Below are 20,176 nucleotides of genomic sequence, written 5' to 3'. Positions count from 1 at the left end.
CATCAGTGTGTCATAGCAACTCGCTGTTGAGGTTTCTTCTCTCCTGTGTAGACAGGCATAGAAGACCGGCGACAACAGTCTTCAACTGGGTCATGTGGCTCCCGAGGTATCTTTGCTCTGAGCACGCAGTGTCTCTGATGACTCATGGTAGGAGTCACGCAAAAGCTGTGTTTCGAAAAGTGCGAAAATGTTGTTAATGCACCTGTGGCTTTCACTTCTGTAGTCTATACAAATTGTAACCTCGCAACTGCAACACAGTGTTTTTAGCACCTTGGGTGAGCAATAGTTGTGTTAGTGTACATTTATCTGGGTAGATACTTGAATAGTGAAAGTACGAGTTTGTCCTAATAAAATTAAAACTTTATTGGAAAAACATACTCAGTATCTCGTCTGAAGCATCTTTTCGGCCACAACTGATGAAAAGACCATAACAGTCAAATCCAGCATAATAAAAGAGGTTGAAACTGCTTTAACCTTATAAACACTTCATGTTTAAACTTGAATTGAAAAGTACCAGTTTGCTCTAAGGAAACAAAAACTTTATTCCAAAATTACTCTATATCCCGTGTGGAGCATCATTTCGGCCACTCCTGATGAAATGAAAATAGCAGTTACTCCACTAAATAAAACTGGTTGAAACTGCTTGAACCTGATAAACACATCATTTTAACTTGAATTGAGAAAGTACTAGTTTGTTCTAATGAAATAAAAACTTTATTCCAAAATCACTCTATATCTCGTGTGGAGCATCATTTCGGCCACTACTGATGAAATGAAAATAGCAGTTGCTCCACCAATACAACTGGTTGAAACTGCTTGAACCTGATAAACACATCATTTTAACTTGAATTGAGAAAGTATTAGTTTGTTCTAATGAAATAAAAACTTTACTCCAAAATTACTCTATATCCCGTGAGGAGCATCATTTCGGCCACTCCTGATGAAATGAAAATAGCAGTTACTCCACTAAATATAATTGGTTGAAAGTACTTGCAACTGCTAAGTCCATCATGTTTAAACTTGAATTGAGAAAGTACTAGTTTGTTCTAAGGAAATACAAACTTTATTCCAAAATCACTCTATATCCCGTGATGAGCATCATTTCGGCCACTACTGATGAAATGAAAATAACAGTTACTCCACTAAATAAAACTGGTTGAAACTGCTTGAACCTGATAAACACATCATTTAACCTTGAATTGAGAAAGTACTAGTTTGTTCTAATGAAATAAAAACTTTATTCCAAAATCAATCTATATCCCGTGAGGAGCATCATTTCGGCCACTACTGATGAAATGAAAATAGCAGTTACTCCACTAAATAAAACTGGTTGAAACTGCTTGAACCTGATAAACACATCATTTTAACTTGAATTGAGAAAGTACTAGTTTGTTCTAATGAAATAAAAACTTTCTTCCAAAATTACTCTATATCCCGTGTGGAGCATCATTTCGGCCACTCCTGATGAAATGAAAATAGCAGTTGCTCCACTAAATAAAACTGGTTGAAACTGCTTGAACCTGATAAACACATCATTTTAACTTGAATTGAGAAAGTACTAGTTTGTTCTAATGAAATAAAAACTTTCTTCCAAAATTACTCTATATCCCGTGTGGAGCATCATTTCGGCCACTCCTGATGAAATGAAAATAGCAGTTGCTCCACTAAATAAAACTGGTTGAAACTGCTTGAACCTGATAAACACATCATTTAAACTTGAACTAAGAAAGTACTAGTTTGTTCTAATGAAATAAAAACTTTCTTCCAAAATTACTCTATATCCCGTGTGGAGCATCATTTCGGCCACTCCTGATGAAATGAAAATAGCAGTTACTCCACTAAATATAATTGGTTGAAAGTACTTGCAACTGCTAAGTCCATCATGTTTAAGCTTGAATTGAGGAAGTACTAGTTTATTCTAAGGAAATAAAAACTTTCTTCCAAAATTACTCTATATCCCGTGTGGAGCATCATTTCGGCCACTCCTGATGAAATGCAAATAGCAGTTACTCCACTAAATAAAACTGGTTGAAACTGCTTGAACCTGATAAACACATCATTTAACCTTGAATTGAGAAAGTACTAGTTTGTTCTAATGAAATAAAAACTTTATTCCAAAATTACTCTATATCCCGTGTGGAGCATCATTTCGGCCACTCCTTATGAAATGAAAATAGCAGTTACTCCACTAAATAAAACTGGTTGAAACTGCTTGAACCTGATAAACACATCATTTAACCTTGAATTGAGAAAGTACTAGTTTGTTCTAATGAAATAAAAACTTTCTTCCAAAATTACTCTATATCCCGTGTGGAGCATCATTTCGGCCACTCCTGATGAAATGAAAATAGCAGTTACTCCACTAAATATAATTGGTTGAAAGTACTTGCAACTGCTAAGTCCATCATGTTTAAACTTGAATTGAGAAAGTACTAGTTTGTTCTAAGGAAATAAAAACTTTATTCCAAAATCACTCTATATCCCGTGTGGAGCATCATTTCGGCCACTCCTGATGAAATGCAAATAGCAGTTACTCCACTAAATAAAACTGGTTGAAACTGCTTGAACCTGATAAACACATCATTTAACCTTGAATTGAGAAAGTACTAGTTTGTTCTAATGAAATAAAAACTTTATTCCAAAATTACTCTATATCCCGTGTGGAGCATCATTTCGGCCACTCCTTATGAAATGAAAATAGCAGTTACTCCACTAAATAAAACTGGTTGAAACTGCTTGAACCTGATAAACACATCATTTAACCTTGAATTGAGAAAGTACTAGTTTGTTCTAATGAAATAAAAACTTTCTTCCAAAATTACTCTATATCCCGTGTGGAGCATCATTTCGGCCACTCCTGATGAAATGAAAATAGCAGTTACTCCACTAAATATAATTGGTTGAAAGTACTTGCAACTGCTAAGTCCATCATGTTTAAACTTGAATTGAGAAAGTACTAGTTTGTTCTAAGGAAATAAAAACTTTATTCCAAAATCACTCTATATCCCGTGAGGAGCATCATTTCGGCCACTACTGATGAAATGAAAATAACAGTTACTCCACTAAATAAAACTGGTTGAAACTGCTTGAACCTGATAAACACATCATTTAACCTTGAATTGAGAAAGTACTAGTTTGTTCTAATGAAATAAAAACTTTATTCCAAAATCACTCTATATCCCGTGAGGAGCATCATTTCGGCCACTACTGATGAAATGAAAATAGCAGTTACTCCACTAAATAAAACTGGTTGAAACTGCTTGAACCTGATAAACACATCATTTAACCTTGAATTGAGAAAGTACTAGTTTGTTCTAAGGAAATAAAAACTTTATTCCAAAATTACTCAATATCCCGTGTGGAGCATCATTTCGGCCACTCCTGATGAAATGAAAATAGCAGTTACTCCACTAAATAAAACTGGTTGAAACTGCTTGAACCTGATAAACACATCTTTTAAACTTGAACTAAGAAAGTACTAGTTTGTTCTAATGAAATAAAAACTTTCTTCCAAAATTACTCTATATCCCGTGTGGAGCATCATTTCGGCCACTCCTGGTGAAATGAAAATAACAGTTACTCCACTAAATATAATTGTTTGAAAGTGCTTGCAACTGCTATGTCCATCATGTTTAAACTTGAATTGAGAAAGTACTAGTTTGTTCTAAGGAAATACAAACTTTATTCCAAAATTACTCTATATCCCGTGTGGAGCATCATTTCGGCCACTACTGATGAAATGAAAATAGCAGTTACTCCACTAAATAAAACTGGTTGAAACTGCTTGAACCTGATAAACACATCATTTAACCTTGAATTGAGAAAGTACTAGTTTGTTCTAATGAAATAAAAACTTTATTCCAAAATCACTCTATATCCCGTGTGGAGCATCATTTCGGCCACTACTGATGAAATGAAAATAGCAGTTACTCCACTAAATAAAACTGGTTGAAACTGCTTGAACCTGATAAACACATCATTTAACCTTGAATTGAGAAAGTACTAGTTTGTTCTAATGAAATAAAAACTTTATTCCAAAATCACTCTATATCCCGTGAGGAGCATCATTTCGGCCACTACTGATGAAATGAAAATAGCAGTTACTCCACTAAATAAAACTGGTTGAAACTGCTTGAACCTGATAAACACATCATTTAACCTTGAATTGAGAAAGTACTAGTTTGTTCTAATGAAATAAAAACTTTCTTCCAAAATTACTCTAAATCCCGTGTGGAGCATCATTTCGGCCACTCCTTATGAAATGAAAATAGCAGTTACTCCACTAAATATAATTGGTTGAAAGTACTTGCGACTGCTAACTCCATCATGTTTAAACTTGAATTGAGAAACTACTAGTTTGTTCTAATGAAATAAAAACTTTATTCCCAAATCACTCTATATCCCGTGAGGAGCACCATTTCGGCCACTACTGATGAAATGAAAATAGCAGTTACTCCACTAAATAAAACTGGTTGAAACTGCTTGAACCTGATAAACACATCATTTAAAAGTTGAATAGTGAGAGTTTAGTATGTTTCGTGAAATACAAACTTTATTCTAAAAACACACTCAGTATCTCGTCTGAAGCATTTTTTCGGCCACAACTGATGAGAAGACCATAAGCAGTCAAATCCAGCATAATGAAACTGCTTCAACCTGATAAACACTTCATGTTTAAACTTGAATAGTGAAAGTACGACTATGGTCTAGTAAAATACAAACTTTATTCTAAAAACCAACTCTCAAGCTCCTCATCCTATCTCTAAGGGTGCGCTCAGCCACCCTACGCAGGAAGCTCACTTCAACCGCTTGTATCCGGGATCTCGTTCTTTCGGTCATGACCCATAGTTCATGGCTGTGGTGGAGGCAATAACTCGGGTCTGGGAGGAGTTTGGAGAGGCCATGGAAGAGGACTTTCGGTCTGCCCCGAGGAAATTCTGGCAAACCGACTCCATGCTCCAGGAGCATGGAGTCCGGGGCCCTTCATCCCTGCAACATCGCGTGACGCTGGGACGGTACCTCTGGACAGGCAGAATGGGGTCGTGGTCCCTCTCTTCAAGGAGGGGGATCGGAGGGTGTGTTCCAACTACAGAGGGATCACACTCCTCAGCCTCCCCAGGAAAGTCTATTCCAGTGTACTGGAGTGGAAATGTCCGGCCGTTAGTCAAACCTTGGATCCAAGAGGAATAATGCGGTTTTCATTCTGGTCGTGGAACACTGGACCAGCTCTATACCCTCCACCAGCTGCTTTAGGGTTCATGGGAGTTTGCCCAACCAGTCCACATGTGTTTTCTGGATCTTGAGAAGGCGTTCGACCGCGTCCCCTGAGACATCCTGTGGGGGGGTGCTCCGGGAGCATGGAGTCCGGGGCCCTTTGTTAAGCGCTGTTCGGTCTTTGTATTCCCGGAACAGGAGTTTGGTTTGCATTGGCGGCAATAAGTCGGACCTGTTTGCAGTGGTTTCACCTGATCCGCCAGTGGCAGACAGAAAAAAGCATTAGCCAAATCTATACAAGAGAAAAATCTATGTTCAGGGGAGAGATGTGACAATGCAGTTTTGAGATGTCTGGAATCTCGTTTCTCTGCACATGTTGCTGGGACCGGCAGCCAGGGGGGACTCGGCTGAGATCCTCAACACCAGCCCCTGGGTACTTCTCAGCGTGATAAAGAGGAAGTGGTCCGAGCCCAGGTGAACGGGTCGATTTAAGGTCGTCGAGAGGACGTCTCACGCTGTTCGGCTGAGTGACAAAGGCTCCCCAGGAAAGTCTATTCCAGGGTACTGGAGAGGAGGGTCCGGCCGTTAGTCGAACCCTGGATAAAAGAGGAACAATGCGGTGCCATCTGTCGCAGTGTACTCTGGCGGGAGAACCACATCGCACTCTTCAGGAGACCTCCATCCATCTGAAGCAAGTTGCCCCTGGATTGGCTGATCCAGGTGACAGCTCCACACGTCAAAGGGCGGAATAATCCCTGTACACCGAAGTAAGAAGAACACAGAGAAGTAGACGACAGCAAGGGAGGAGGTGAAATAGCGCTCCTCTCTGTTCATGTGACGTGCCAAGTCCATCCATCCATCCATCCATTTTCTGCCGCTTATCCGGGGCCGCGTCGCGGAGGCAACTCTGCTCAGACTTCCCTCACCCCAGACACTTCCTCCAGCTCTTCCGGTGGCACCCCAAGGCGTTCCCAGGCCAGCCGAGAGACAGGGCAACTCCAGAGAGAGAGGGCAACTCCAGAGCAGTGGAGTATCCAGCCCCCGTCGAGGAGCTGGGTTCCGGAGTCCAAGCTGTAAGTGGAGGCGAGCCCGACTATATCTAGACGGTATCTCTCAGCCTCCCTCACAAGCTCGGGGTCCTTCCCCCCCAGCGAGGTCACATTCCATGTCCCAATAGCCAGATTCTGTGGCCGGGGATCGGGTCGTCGAGGCCTCTGCCGTCGACTGCCCCCCAATCCACAATGCACCCAACCCCTACGGCAGCCTCTGTAGGTGGTGGGCCCACAGGAGGGGCAAGTCCCCCGACAACATAGCTCCGAGGGTCATTCGGGTGCTCAAACTCCCCCACCACGACAAGGTTGCAGTTCAAGGGGGAGTCACCACCGTTTAAATGTTTTGTATGTTGCTATTTGAGTATATGATTGTTGATTTTGCTTACATATGACCTCTATTATACGAAGAGTGCCTCATACTGTATTGACACTAATTATTGACCTCTGGGGTCAGAGGTCAAAAGGGGAATTGAAGGAATATAGTGGTTGAACATTTGTTTTCTGTGTGACAACTGGACATATTGTATTCAGTTGTGTTTCTACACTACTGGGGTTTCTCCCACTGCCCAAGTTGGGAAAACACAGCTATAAATCCATGTTCAGGGACATTCCAAGTTGGTTGGCGATGTCTCCTCAGTGCTCTACTTGCAAAAACATGGTCAAGGTAAGATTGGATCAACAGATAAGAGGTCACTTTGTCCCACAGAACGTCAAGCTCTGAGAAGAACCAGTTTGAAGCAGTTTTGGGAACAAAGGAATAGCAAATTCACTATAGCAACGCATACATCACGAGGAACCGACCAATGTGAGGTTGAGGTGGTGTATGCAAATGTATAAATATGAACCACGTGTTGCAGTTGTGCCCTTCTTCATTGTAAACCTGGCCTGCACACTTGGGTCTGCAAGGAAGAATGGTCTGAGCTCGTATTATGTAATCTGATATATGTATTTTTGTAATCTCTTGTTTGTGTGATTATTAAATTCACTATTGAAGAAATTAACTCTGTTCCTGCCTCTCCCGGATCAAACGAACAAGCAGGAATTCAGTGGAACACAGGAACGAATTCCAACACTAAGCATCTCTACCTAAAGTCAGTTTTTTTTTTTTTAATTAAACCAGCCTGAGCAGCTCCATCTAGAGACAGTAACGTGATTTTCTAAATCAAACCAGCCTGAGCAGCACCATCTAGAGACAGTAACGTGATTTTCTAAATCAAACCAGCCTGATCAGCTCTATCTAAAGACAGTAATGTGATTTTCTAGATCAAACCAGCCTGATCAGCTCTATCTAAAGGCAGTAACACAATTTGTCTAGATTAAACCAGCCTGAGCAGCTCTATCTTAAGAAAATAACATGATTTTTTTCTCAATTAAACCAGCCTGAGCAGCTCTATCTTAAAGGAGTACAGTAGGATTTTCCCGAATTTTAGGAAAGAACCGCCCTCTCCACCTTTTGAAAAATGCACGCAAAGCTCTACCTGCTCCCGAGATGGAACGCCTACTAAAACGTGTGCGAGAGACATGAACGAGCCCAGTTCTCCTCGTGCACGCACTGTTTACAAGTCACAAGTCAGCATCGCTTACACAAGCTCACTTTACAAGAAGATTTGAACTTTTTCCACTAATCAACCCTGGAAAGTTACAATATAGACATAGATAACTTTTACTGGAAGTGATTTGAAATGGATTTCTCCAAATAGAATGCCAAACTTTACCTGTCGAGTAGAAACTTCGCGACTGAAGCATCAGTGGGAAGCCCAACCTGGGCTTTCAGCGCACGCCATCGTGTGAAAGAATCTCCCAAAAACACTCTGGTCTTGTTTCTCTCTTCCGAAGCCTTTCTCTTCTTCTCATACACTTCGAAGACACTTTTTCTCTTTTGCGACCCTCTGCCATTTTCAAAGTACCCGGTGAGAACTGCGAGCTCGCTGAAGGCGTAGCTCACCATATACACCTGAAAGCGCGCATGCGCAGAAAGTGAAAACTAATAGATCCACGCTACCTGGGGACGAGCACATACGACGGCCTTGCGTAATATATCACCAGAATGATTGACAGTTGGGAGTACCAATAGTCTTGATGATCCACCCGGAAAAAGAAAATCCTCCTGTACACCTTTAAGACAGTAACATTATTTTACTTGATTAAACCAGCCTGAGAAGCTCTATCTTAAAAAAGTACACTCAAAAATGAAATGACAGAATTGTCTTTTCAGTGTGACATGATTTTCCTCGATTAAACCATGGTCCAAGTGGAGGAACGTGGGAGCAGCGCTTCAAAGGGTTGAGTGGAAATCTCCACCAACGGCTGAGCCCACGTTTCATCGGGCTCATCCATCCCTCCGGACAGGGCCTCACAGCCAGAGACAGGTGAGCCGTTTAGGGACTATTCAGTAACAAGAACTTAGAGCTGTGATTTCACTTGTATATAAGTTAAAGATGTAAAGCAAAGTTGGACTCTTCAGGTGATGAAATATACATTAAATGTCCACCAATGACTGTTGAGATGGTTGATCATTTAGTTTTAAACGTAGTAAACATAGAAAATACTTTGGCTGGTTATTGTGATTAAATTAAATTACATCTCACAACAAAACATGCTTTTAAAATAACAAAGACATTTGATCCAAATTACATTGAATTTAATACAAGAGACCCATTCTACAAAACAAACCTTTCCTCCTGCAATTAGCCTTTCAATACCACCTCACTCCGTGTGTGTTGTCCTCACAATCAATCAAAGTGATCTGGTGTCTCCTGGTGTTGATCTTAAGAGTCTCTCAACTTGTGGAACCTGTGCATTGAACACTTTTCTTTTGTCTACAGTGTGTTGTGGGAATCTCCCAGAACCTGTATCTCGCCCACCTTGCTGCTCCTCCTGTCACCTGCAGTACAAGGTGATTTCCTCTGTCCACTTCTGGCTCTAAAGACTCTTCTGGCTGTTTGTACCTACATGAACATCATTACATGCAGCTTGTTTACCAGAGCTTTACTTCAAGTCATTGCACAGCTAGAAAACTTTAGTTTAGTAAGTCTCAGTAAGGTCTGAGTGTGTATCACATGTTTAGGTGCAACCAGGGTTGGGTAGTCATGGAATACATGTAACAGTGTTACATAATTAGGATACAAAAAACATATAACTGTAATCTGTTACAGTACATAAAAAAATGTGTAATCTCGTTACAGGTATGCTCGATAAAAACTGGGATTACTGAGCAGGATTACAGTAGAAATCAGATGGAATAAACTAGAAATGCAGCTGTCACATGCGCCATGCACTGGCATTGCGACACTTCCCGACGCTTTCAGGCTGACAATCCATGCTTTGCCATGGATTCTGCAGACAGTTGCTTTCATCACTATGTTTTAAAGTCGGAGAAATCTCTTAACCTCTCTGTACAATGCAAACTATGTCTCCCAGCCGTGAAAGTGCTGTGAACGTCCAGGAACTGGACATCTCACCTGAAGAAACATAGAAACATAAAACCTGCTCACTTTCACTGATACACACATGGACTCTGTTTACTAGTTTTATTAGCTCGTAACATGCTTCCTACCTGTTCTCAATACGTTTAGAGGCTCTTGTGTTTTAGGGATTAATTGGGGCGACACGTGCCATCACTTTTTTCTTTTTACTCAATGAGTGATTCATGCTGCCAGATACAGCCTCTCATCAAACATTCACATTTATTCCGGAAAAAAACCAACATTAAAACTAATGAGGAAACGGGGCGAGAGAGAGAGAGAGAGAGAGAGAGAGAGAGAGAGAGAGAGAGAGAGAGAGAGAGAGAGAGAGAGAGTGAGAGAGAGAGAGAGAGAGAGTTTTAGAAAAGATGGGCACATTTTCTTGAATAGAAATTGAAAGCTTTATTTGTATTGTGGTTTTGATTCTCTAAAAAAAAAAAATCAATGTTAGACACCTGATTGGTTACTGAGTTTTGATAGTTCAAAACTTGTTAAGTGCAATTTGTGTCTGCTGTGTATAAGATGTGTCAATACACTGAGCAGATGACACTTTCTATTCTTTCTTGTCATTTTTTTATGTTTTATTATGGCCAGGCAAGAGTAGAGGCACGGCTTTTCAGAGGTTGATGGACTCTGTGCTGCGCGACCTCGCTTTCGTTTCTGTTTACCTGGACGACATCTTGGTGGCTAGTTCTTCAGTTGAGGAGCATTTTTCACACCTAAAGCAAGTTTTTCAGCGCCTTGAGCAGGGGTGGGCAATTATTTTTCCGAAGGGGCCAAATGAGAAGCAGAAAATATTGTGGAGGGCCTTGCCAAAAGTTTAAACTCTATTCTGCATATGAATTTTATTTCTAAATTGAAAGCAGTAAATGGCATTGTTTACACATGCTGGTAAGTGTCTGTGTTATTATTAGGTAAAGAGAAAGTGAGGGTTATTTTAACAAAAAATGTTTTTATTCAGTGCAGTTATTCAAAACAATTGTAAACATGAAACATTTGTAACTCTTTTTTTAATTACATTAACCAAAAACACTTTTTTCTATTAAGACATCACAATGTCTTTGTATGCCAAATATCATTAACAAGATATGTCACATTATGATTGTCAAACTGCCAAGCTGTGCAGACAAAAAGTAATAGTGAACACACATTTGGGTATTTTCTTGTTCAGTGAGAGAAATCTAGCCTTTGCTGCCCTTTAACGAGTGCATCAAAGTCAGGTTGAATGTCTGAGGTGGAGATGCGAAGCACAGCTGACAGATGATCATCAGTAAGAGAGGATCTGAACCTGGATTTGGTAAACTTCATTACTGAGAATGTTTGTTCACATATGTAGGTAGATCCAAACAGAACCAACATCTTCCGAGCATGTCTCCTCATGTTTGGAAAGTACTCCTCCTTAAGAGATGAGTAGAACTCCAGCAGTGATGCTGACTTAAAGTGCTCTGCCAGTACTGTGTCAGACTGCAGGTCAATGAGCTCCAGCTGAACATCACTGGGTGCATCATCTACTCTGCAGGCAAAGGGAGAGGAAACCAGGTGCATTTCATCCTCAATGTTTTTACAATCATCAAATCGCCTTAAAAACTCACCATGCAAATCTCCTAACATGGATGAGTACCTGCAGAGATGATTGGCTGATGGTCTGACTTATTTAAGGGTTTGCATGTGAGTGAGAGTGTTGTTCTGTAGTTGACTTGAAAGAAACAGCAACTTTCTCATAAAAGCCTTCACCAGGTTATGCATGTCATGAACGAAAAGGCCCTTGCCTTGCAGTTTAGTGCTCAGTTCATTCATCAGTACCGTCACATCAACAGCAAATGCAAAATCTGCCATCCAGTTCATATCTGAAAGCTCGGGGATGTTTTTGCCTTTCATCTCACAAAACTCTTGAATCTCTGTTTTCAGGTCCCAAAATCTTTTGAGCACTTTGCCCAGACTGAGCCATCTGACAGCTGTGTGGTACATGATGTCACCATGTTCATTCTCATGCTCCTCTAAAAGTGCAACAAACTGCCTGTGATTTAATGCTCGTGCCCTGATAAAGTTAACCGTTTTTGTTACAACATCAATAACATGGTTAAGTTTTAGCACAGACCTGCACAGTACATGCTGATGTATAATACAATGTATCAACACTAAATGATGCTCTGTGCCGAGTTCAGTCACTTTATCTTGGATCTGTTTCAAAAGTCCGACATGTTTTCCTGTCATATTCGGACAACCATCAGTAGTGACGCCTACCAGTTTGTCCCATTTCAGTCCAAGCTTGACCATGCATGCATCGACCTCCTTGAACAGATCATTTCCCGTTGTCGTTCCTTTTATTGACCTCAATGCTGCCAGCTCCTCCGTAATCTTGAAGTCCTGCCTTATTCCCCGGAGAAACACCAGTAACTGGGCAGTGTCACGGACACCACAGCTCTCATCCAAAGCCAAAGAGAAAAAGTCAAAACTTTCAACTCCACTTTTGAGCTGACATTCGAGATTCTCCGCGATTCCTTTCACCCTTCTGGTGACGGTTCGCCTGGACAGCGGGACTTTTTCAAATGCTTCTTTATTCTCAGGGCATATTAGCGCGGCAGAGCCCACCAAGCACTCTTTCACAAACTTGCCAATCCGAGAACGGCTTGCTGTTTTTAGCGATTTTGTGGGATATAACGAAGCTGGTCTTGGTCGCTGCATCCCGGGCTGTGTGTAGTTTGCTAAAACAGCCTTGTTGTTTTGCTAGCTTTGCTAGCAAGTCTTCTGATATTCGCGCTCTCTCAGCCTCCGCCAAGTGTCTGTATTTCTCCGCGTGTTTTGTCTCATAATGCCGACTCACATTGTACTCCTTAAACACGGCGACGTGCTCTCCACAAACTAAACAGACGGGTTTACCACCGACTTCAGTAAACAAATATTTAGTGCTCCAAATCTTCTTGAAATTTCGGCCTTCAGCATCCACCTTTCTTTTCTTGACGTGCCCGTACATCATTGAGGGGCGACAATCACATGCACTGAGAAGCCGTCGGTGGGGAATCCACCGCCGCCATCTTGTTCGGCCATTTTGATCCGAATCACCACCCCAGCGCCACTGTTGGTGGGAGGCAGTACTACATGCAATATGTTTTGTTCCGACGCACAATTACAGCGTCACTGTCGGTGGGAGGCAAGAGAACATGATCCGCAATGCAACCGTGCTCCTCCAGACTTGAAACCTCGCCAGTGCGGTATAAAAATGGCGGTGTACGGCCGCTGACATGCTTGTTTGTGGACGCCGCCATTATTACTCACGGTCAGCGCCATACTACTCTCAAAACGCAAACCTCGCCAGTGCGGTATCACAATGGTGGCTTATGGGCACCGACATACTTGTTTTTGGCCGCCGCCATGCGTGTTTGTGGTCGCCGCCATATTTAAAAGGACAACTGATGTCACTGCTTCAGTTACGTCACGGTTTCATGGATCATGTTCAGTTTGAAGAAGCACAAGAACACTGGAGAAACATCCAGGTAGATATTATGTGAATAGAGCTCAGAGTGTTTATAAGGTCCAGAGCCAAGTGGATTGAAGAGGGAGAATCCCCCCCCCATCATATTCCATATTCAATATCTCTCTGAACCTATTTCAACAAGACACTGCAGCTGGAACCACATCTGTAGAGTTCAGCTACTAAACTGATCTGCCTTCTTCATTCATGCAGTGACAATGTGTGGTGCATTAAGCAAAACTAACTACAAAAATGGAGAGTAACTGTAGTTACTTCAGAGTAAATGTCCATGACAAACCTTCAAAAAGTACCTCTGACAACTTTAAAAGAATAAAACCATCCATGAATCACGTCATTGTTCTTTATTATATATTAAAAGCACTTTTAAAGACAAAACCAAACAAATCCACATGAGCAAGCGTGAGCGACTGTGGAAAGGGAAAAAGTCCCTCTAACAGGAAGAAATCTTTGCAGAAACCAGACTCAGAGGTGGAGGCATTCTGCTGGCCGGTTGGGGTGAGAGGATAGAGGAGAGGACAGACAGATAGATAAAAGATACACTCTGAAAATTGGGACAGGAGACTTCAAACCACTATATTGATAGACATCCGGCAGGGAGGATGAGAGCACAGACGACAGGAGCTTGCTAGAACTTTCTCCCACTGGCTATGATGACCTGTGCTTGAAGCCTTGTGTGACCTTCAGCCATCAGGATGTTGATGATGATCTGAAAAAGATGGACAAGGTGCATGCAGATAGGTTTCAAAAGACACAAAATATTGACCACTACTTCTATGATGTCCTCCATTGATTGATCATCTTAATTCTGGAAGCATAACATCAAAAATAATGGATGAGTCTCAGGTCCCCCTTCTTGATTTCCATGACCTCCTCCATCTCTTTCAGCATCTCGAAGATCTGTTGCAATACAGACGAATAAAAATAAACAAACTGAGCTTATGTTACATAAAAAATCTCAAACTTGATTGATGAGTCATAGGAGTGTTCTGCATGCAGACATGCGACACTCAATTCCTTTACGGTCTCTGGATCCGTGGTCAGCACAGATGCTGTGTGCATTGTTGGGTGTGCATATGAATGCTCCATGCCCACGCATTCGCTGCTACGATGACGTGACATTCTGATTGAACACTGCGTCTGAAAAAATATTTAAATCAGAATCATTAGTATTTGTTCAAATGTACTGATCTCTCATTGATGATTGCAAACTGACAAGCATCCAAGTGATTCATTGCAGTATGTTATATATAAGATATTCAATCTCCCTCACAACCATTAAACTTTCTCTAATTTGGATGCTCTGATAATAACACAGAAATCCCAGTCAGGTTGTAAAAATCCAGTAATGCAGTATGATAAAAAATACCAGTACGGGTCTAAATAAACCAACACATGGAACAAAGATAAAAAAAGAGCAACATAAACTTTGAGCTGATCTTACTTGAATTGCTCCCAACATAACTATACAACGACTCTTCCTCTCACTAATACTGATATAATGACACCTATCAACCATGTCCTACTTATTAGTGCAGGCTGATGCACACCGTTTTGAGGCTTTTCACCCACGTGACAAAATTCAGCCATTTAGGACGTAAACGCAACTAAATGTTGTGATGAAACTGCAGTTAGCAGGAGTGATAAGTGAAGGCACACAGTAAACTGTGAGTTGTCTGGACGGAGAAATAAAGCAGCAGATATGTGGACAGACTGACACAGTTGGGGAGAGATGAACATATCTGTTCCCTCATGGAAGGTTGTGAAGCTGATCTGGCTCCGGTCTTCCAGTGCGAGTATAAACATATTCTCTAAATACTGGTATAACTCCACCTACTATTTCGTTCTTATTAGTGCAGGCTGATACTTTACACATAGAAAAAAATGCAATTATTTACCTTAGCAGAAGACAATCCTTTACTCTGTTGAGCTTCGAGTACACGTGTGAAGAAAACAATGCAATGGGAACAAATGTGCGTTTGAAGCGCGGCGCACAGTTTTTTTTCCGGCGAGTGGGTCCTCCAACGTCACTTCCGGTGGGTGGGCCTCCGAAAACGTAATTCCCGACGTTCCGCGGGGTCTGATACGTCACTTCCTGTATCTCGCTACAGTAAACGTCACTTCCGGTACGCATATTTTCAAAATGGCGGCGACCGGTAAATAAGTATGGCGGCGCCCGCAACACCGCCATTTTTGATTCTCCACCGACATCTCTTGCATGCACTGATTGACTTGTTTTACGGGTTACGTATACGACGTACGTAGGTTACGTACACTGTACATAAATAAACAGGCTTCAAAGTAAAAGCATTTCCATTTTAATTTATAGAGCCGATGGTTTTAGTCCACACATTCAAATTCGAAAGAAGCTTTTGTTTTCTTAATTCTAAGCAACCTTTCGCGGGCCGGTCAGAATCGGGTCACGGGCCGCATTTGGCCCGCGGGCCTTAAAATGCCCAGGTCTGGCCTTGAGGAACATGGCCTAATTGTCAACCCTGCTAAGTGCCAGTTTGGTCTGCCTGTGATTGACTTTTTGGGTCATCGTATTTCAACTCAGGGTGCCATTCCATTGCCTTCTAAGGTGCAAGCGGTGACAGATTTCCCTCGTCCAGCCTCGGTTAAGGCCCTGCAGGAGTTTTTGGGCATGATTAATTTCTACAACCTTTCATATTGAGATTACAACTATATACCAAATAAAGGTTTTATCAGCTCTATCAATTACAATGGTCAAATTGTCTCAATGGCTACAGACAGAAAATCGTGGATTTAAATCCACCTGGAGGTGTTTGTGGAATTAACTTGTGTGTGCATGTGTTTCCTCAGGGTTCTCTGGTTTTCTTCCATAGTCCAATTAAATGCATGTTAATGGTAATACTAAACTGACTCTCTGTGTATGTCCCGTGGTAGACTGATGACGTGTTCTGTTTCTTTTGAAACGTGTTTTCAGTGACGGCCAGACCAGACGTCAATATAATGTTCAGGAAAGACGTCTCAAAAAACTTTCATTCAGGCTCTTCTGAGGAAGTCTTCTGGATGTCTAGAGACATCGTCTTTAGTTGTGTTCTGGACCTACATGTTGACACAAAGAACAGTGGCTGTGTAAAACACATTGGTTACTGTGGAACTGTGCTGTGTATTCATCAACAACATCTCACATGTTGGAAGATAAACAAGAGCACGGAGCAACATTTTATCAAAAATAATTTATTTATGAAAAATTATTCATTAGAATAAATTGGTTATTTATCAAATAATAATGACATTGGGCCACCACCAGCTAAACTGGAAATAGTTAATGCCAAAAAAAGTGTTATTTAAATTGATTTATGTTTCTCTTTAGATATAACAATCTTGAATAACAGGGAAGGTGTGAGATTGGAGCGCAGGCTGTTTCAAACCAGTGAACCAGGACCGCTTGACCCCGTCAGCTAGAAAGGGTATGTACTGGGTTTCAGAAGATGGCAGTGCCTCGAAGTCAGTGGGGACGCGCACTGGGTGGATGTCTGTGACTCCCCCCCCCCCCTTTTTGTGCGAGTCCCTTGCGAAGATCGTGTGATAATCGCGGGAGACCTCCTCATACAAATGCATCTCCTTGTTTCTGTTGTGGTAAAGTGCGAGCCTCAGCAGAGCGTTGCTCGGTCTTTGACTCGAAGCCTGAATAAGGTTCTTCTGGTACAGACATGGTCTGTTTACCTGAAATGTCTGTATTCTCTGGTTGAGTCATTGGAGCGTGCACAACCATGTCACCTTCGGTGCTCGGTTTTGTACCCTGAAGAACCTGTTCAAGGTTAACATGGTGAGCGCTGGTGATGGTTTTGGTTGTGGAAATGAGGAGAGTTGTGTCATGCGTGTCGTCGCTGGTGAGGGACGAAGGCAGATTGTCAATGAGATGAGAATTAGTTCAAGATTGTGGAATGAACTGTCAGTTAACATCTCTAAAGGTGGAAATGCGGTCACTTTAATCTGACCAGGTGTCAGATTTTGGACCTGTGCGTTGGCTGAACGATTGCTGTTAGAAGCTGGGTGGCCTAGTTCTTAGCCAATGGGAGTCGGGCTGACGACTTGGGACCAAAGGCGCCGTTTGGTGGCAGCGAGTCGGTTTAGGATGTCCTGACCAATAAGCAGTTCTTCTGTGTCCAGATCAGTGACGTGGATGGGATGCGTCGCTGACATGTCCTGGAAAGCTGTTGACCCAGACACATTGAGTGATGTGGTGCAAGTCCTGAGTGAAGCCTCGGTTGTTTATGCTACACTCTTCCACCTGAAGTGGCTTTCCTTAAGTGGCATGCGCAAGCGTGGTTCTAGCAACCCGTGCGAAGGTGTCTGAACACATGAGGGGGATTTCTGACCCAGTACCAAGCAGTGAGAGAGTGTCAACAACCCCTACCACCACTGAAGTGTATCTGTGGTTGGCATAGCCAAGATTACCCAAGAATGTCAAATGGGCCTCTTTCACCTCCTGGATCTCCTCCTCCTGCCAAAATGAACTTTGTGTGCGGAGGGGAGGGGCCAAGTCATGCGGTCAGGGGGAGCCAGGTCCCTTCTTACCAGGCGGGTTCAGGTGCTGCTTCACCACTCTGATGCAGGTTTTAATCCACTGTGGGACATCTGCATCCCAGTTGTTTTGAGTCTGACCTCAGCCTCGGTTTTTAGACTTACCTCTCCTCACCTGAGACCTCAGGACACCTGCATCACCATCATAGTTTTCACCTGAACGGTGGTGCAGCTCCCACACCATCTGCGCATGTTTGCGGAGGTCTTTCATGGTGGGGTTTTTGGTCCTGCAGAAAAGGGCGACATCGATCCACACACTGTTGTGGAGGTTGTTAACGAAGAGGGACTTAAAAGTCTGGTCTTTGTCCAATCCTGGTGCATTGTGGCCTTGGAAGTAGGCAGCCCTTAGGCACCTATAAATACTATCTGGGAGTCTCCGCCCCCTTTTGATTGATTGTAAATGCACCAAAGTTTGCAGAGGCAGGATCATTGTGCAGATGATCCTGCTTCCCTAAGTGCATGACAGAGGGCTGAGTAATGGTCTCTGATGGCAGATGGGAGGGACTCTATGTAAACATGGACACTCCTGGATGTCATCTTCCAGAGAAGCGTAAGCTTCTCTCGGGACGAAGGATGAAGCAGGTTGAAGAGGCAGCGTTCAACCTCCACCAGGTTGTCCGCTACACGAATCTCCGGGTTGTTTGGTTCGAACTGCTCTATGTCCTCTGCAAGGGACTCAAGCTGGCTGGTCCAAAGACCAGGTACCCTTGGGATATCGGAATGGTCAGAGTCATCTGAGCTCGAACATCCTGGTTCTCTCCGGTGGAGAGAGTGAGGGAGCTGATAGCACTGTCAGGTGCTGGAAATTGACAATGTTCCTTCTCCTGAAAAGGAGTGAAAGAGCTGCGAGACCACGTGGTGGTGTGGCTGAGAGCACTGATATCCATCAACTCGCTGTTGAGGTTTCTTCTCTCCTGTGTAGACAGGCATAGAAGACCGGCGACAACAGTCTTCAACTGGGTCATGTGGCTCCCGAGGTATCTTTGCTCTGAGCACGCAGTGTCTCTGACGACTCATGGTAGGAGTCACGCAAAAGCTGTGTTTCGAAAAGTGCGAAAATGTTGTTAATGCACCTGTGGCTTTCACTTCTGTAGTCTATACAAATTGTAACCTCGCAACTGCAACACAGTGTTTTTAGCACCTTGGGTGAGCAATAGTTGTGTTAGTGTACATTTATCTGGGTAGATACTTGAATAGTGAAAGTACGAGTTTGTCCTAATGAAATTAAAACTTTATTCTAAAAACATACTCAGTATCTCGTCTGAAGCATCTTTTCGGCCACAACTGATGAAAAGACCATCACAGTCAAATCCAGCATAATAAAAGAGGTTGAAACTGCTTTAACCTTATAAACACTTCATGTTTAAACTTGAATTGAAAAGTACCAGTTTGCTCTAAGGAAACAAAAACTTTATTCCAAAATTACTCTATATCCCGTGTGGAGCATCATTTCGGCCACTCCTGATGAAATGAAAATAGCAGTTACTCCACTAAATAAAAATGGTTGAAACTGCTTGAACCTGATAAACAAATCATTTAAACTTGAACTGAGAAAGTACTAGTTTGTTCTAATGAAATAAAAACTTTCTTCCAAAATTACTCTATATCCCGTGTGGAGCATCATTTCGGCCACTCCTGATGAAATGAAAATAGCAGTTACTCCACTAAATAAAACTGGTTGAAACTGCTTGAACCTGATAAACACATCGTTTAACCTTGAATTGAGAAAGTACTAGTTTGTTCTAAGGAAATAAAAACTTTCTTCCAAAATTACTCTATATCCCGTGTGGAGCATCATTTCGGCCACTCCTAATGAAATGAAAATAGCAGTTACTCCACTAAATATAATTGGTTGAAAGTACTTGCAACTGCTAAGTCCATCATGTTTAAACTTGAATTGAGAAAGTACTAGTTTGTTCTAAGGAAATAAAAACTTTCTTCCAAAATTACTCTATATCCCGTGTGGAGCATCATTTCGGCCACTCCTGGTGAAATGAAAATAACAGTTACTCCACTAAATATAATTTTTTGAAAGTGCTTGCAACTGCTATGTCCATCATGTTTAACCTTGAATTGAGAAAGTACTAGTTTGTTCTAATGAAATAAAAACTTTATTCCAAAATCACTCTATATCCCGTGAGGAGCATCATTTCGGCCACTACTGATGAAATGAAAATAGCAGTTACTCCACTAAATAGAACTGGTTGAAACTGCTTGAACCTGATAAACACATCATTTAACCTTGAATTGAGAAAGTACTAGTTTGTTCTAATGAAATAAAAACTTTATTCCAAAATCACTCTATATCTCGTGTGGAGCATCATTTCGGCCACTACTGATGAAATGAAAATAGCAGTTGCTCCACCAATACAACTGGTTGAAACTGCTTGAACCTGATAAAC

The sequence above is a fragment of the Blennius ocellaris genome, assembly GCF_963422515.1.
Source record: "Blennius ocellaris genome assembly, chromosome: 22".
NCBI classification, from domain to species: domain Eukaryota; kingdom Metazoa; phylum Chordata; class Actinopteri; order Blenniiformes; family Blenniidae; genus Blennius; species Blennius ocellaris.
Note: the sequence above shows the minus strand (reverse complement) of the source record.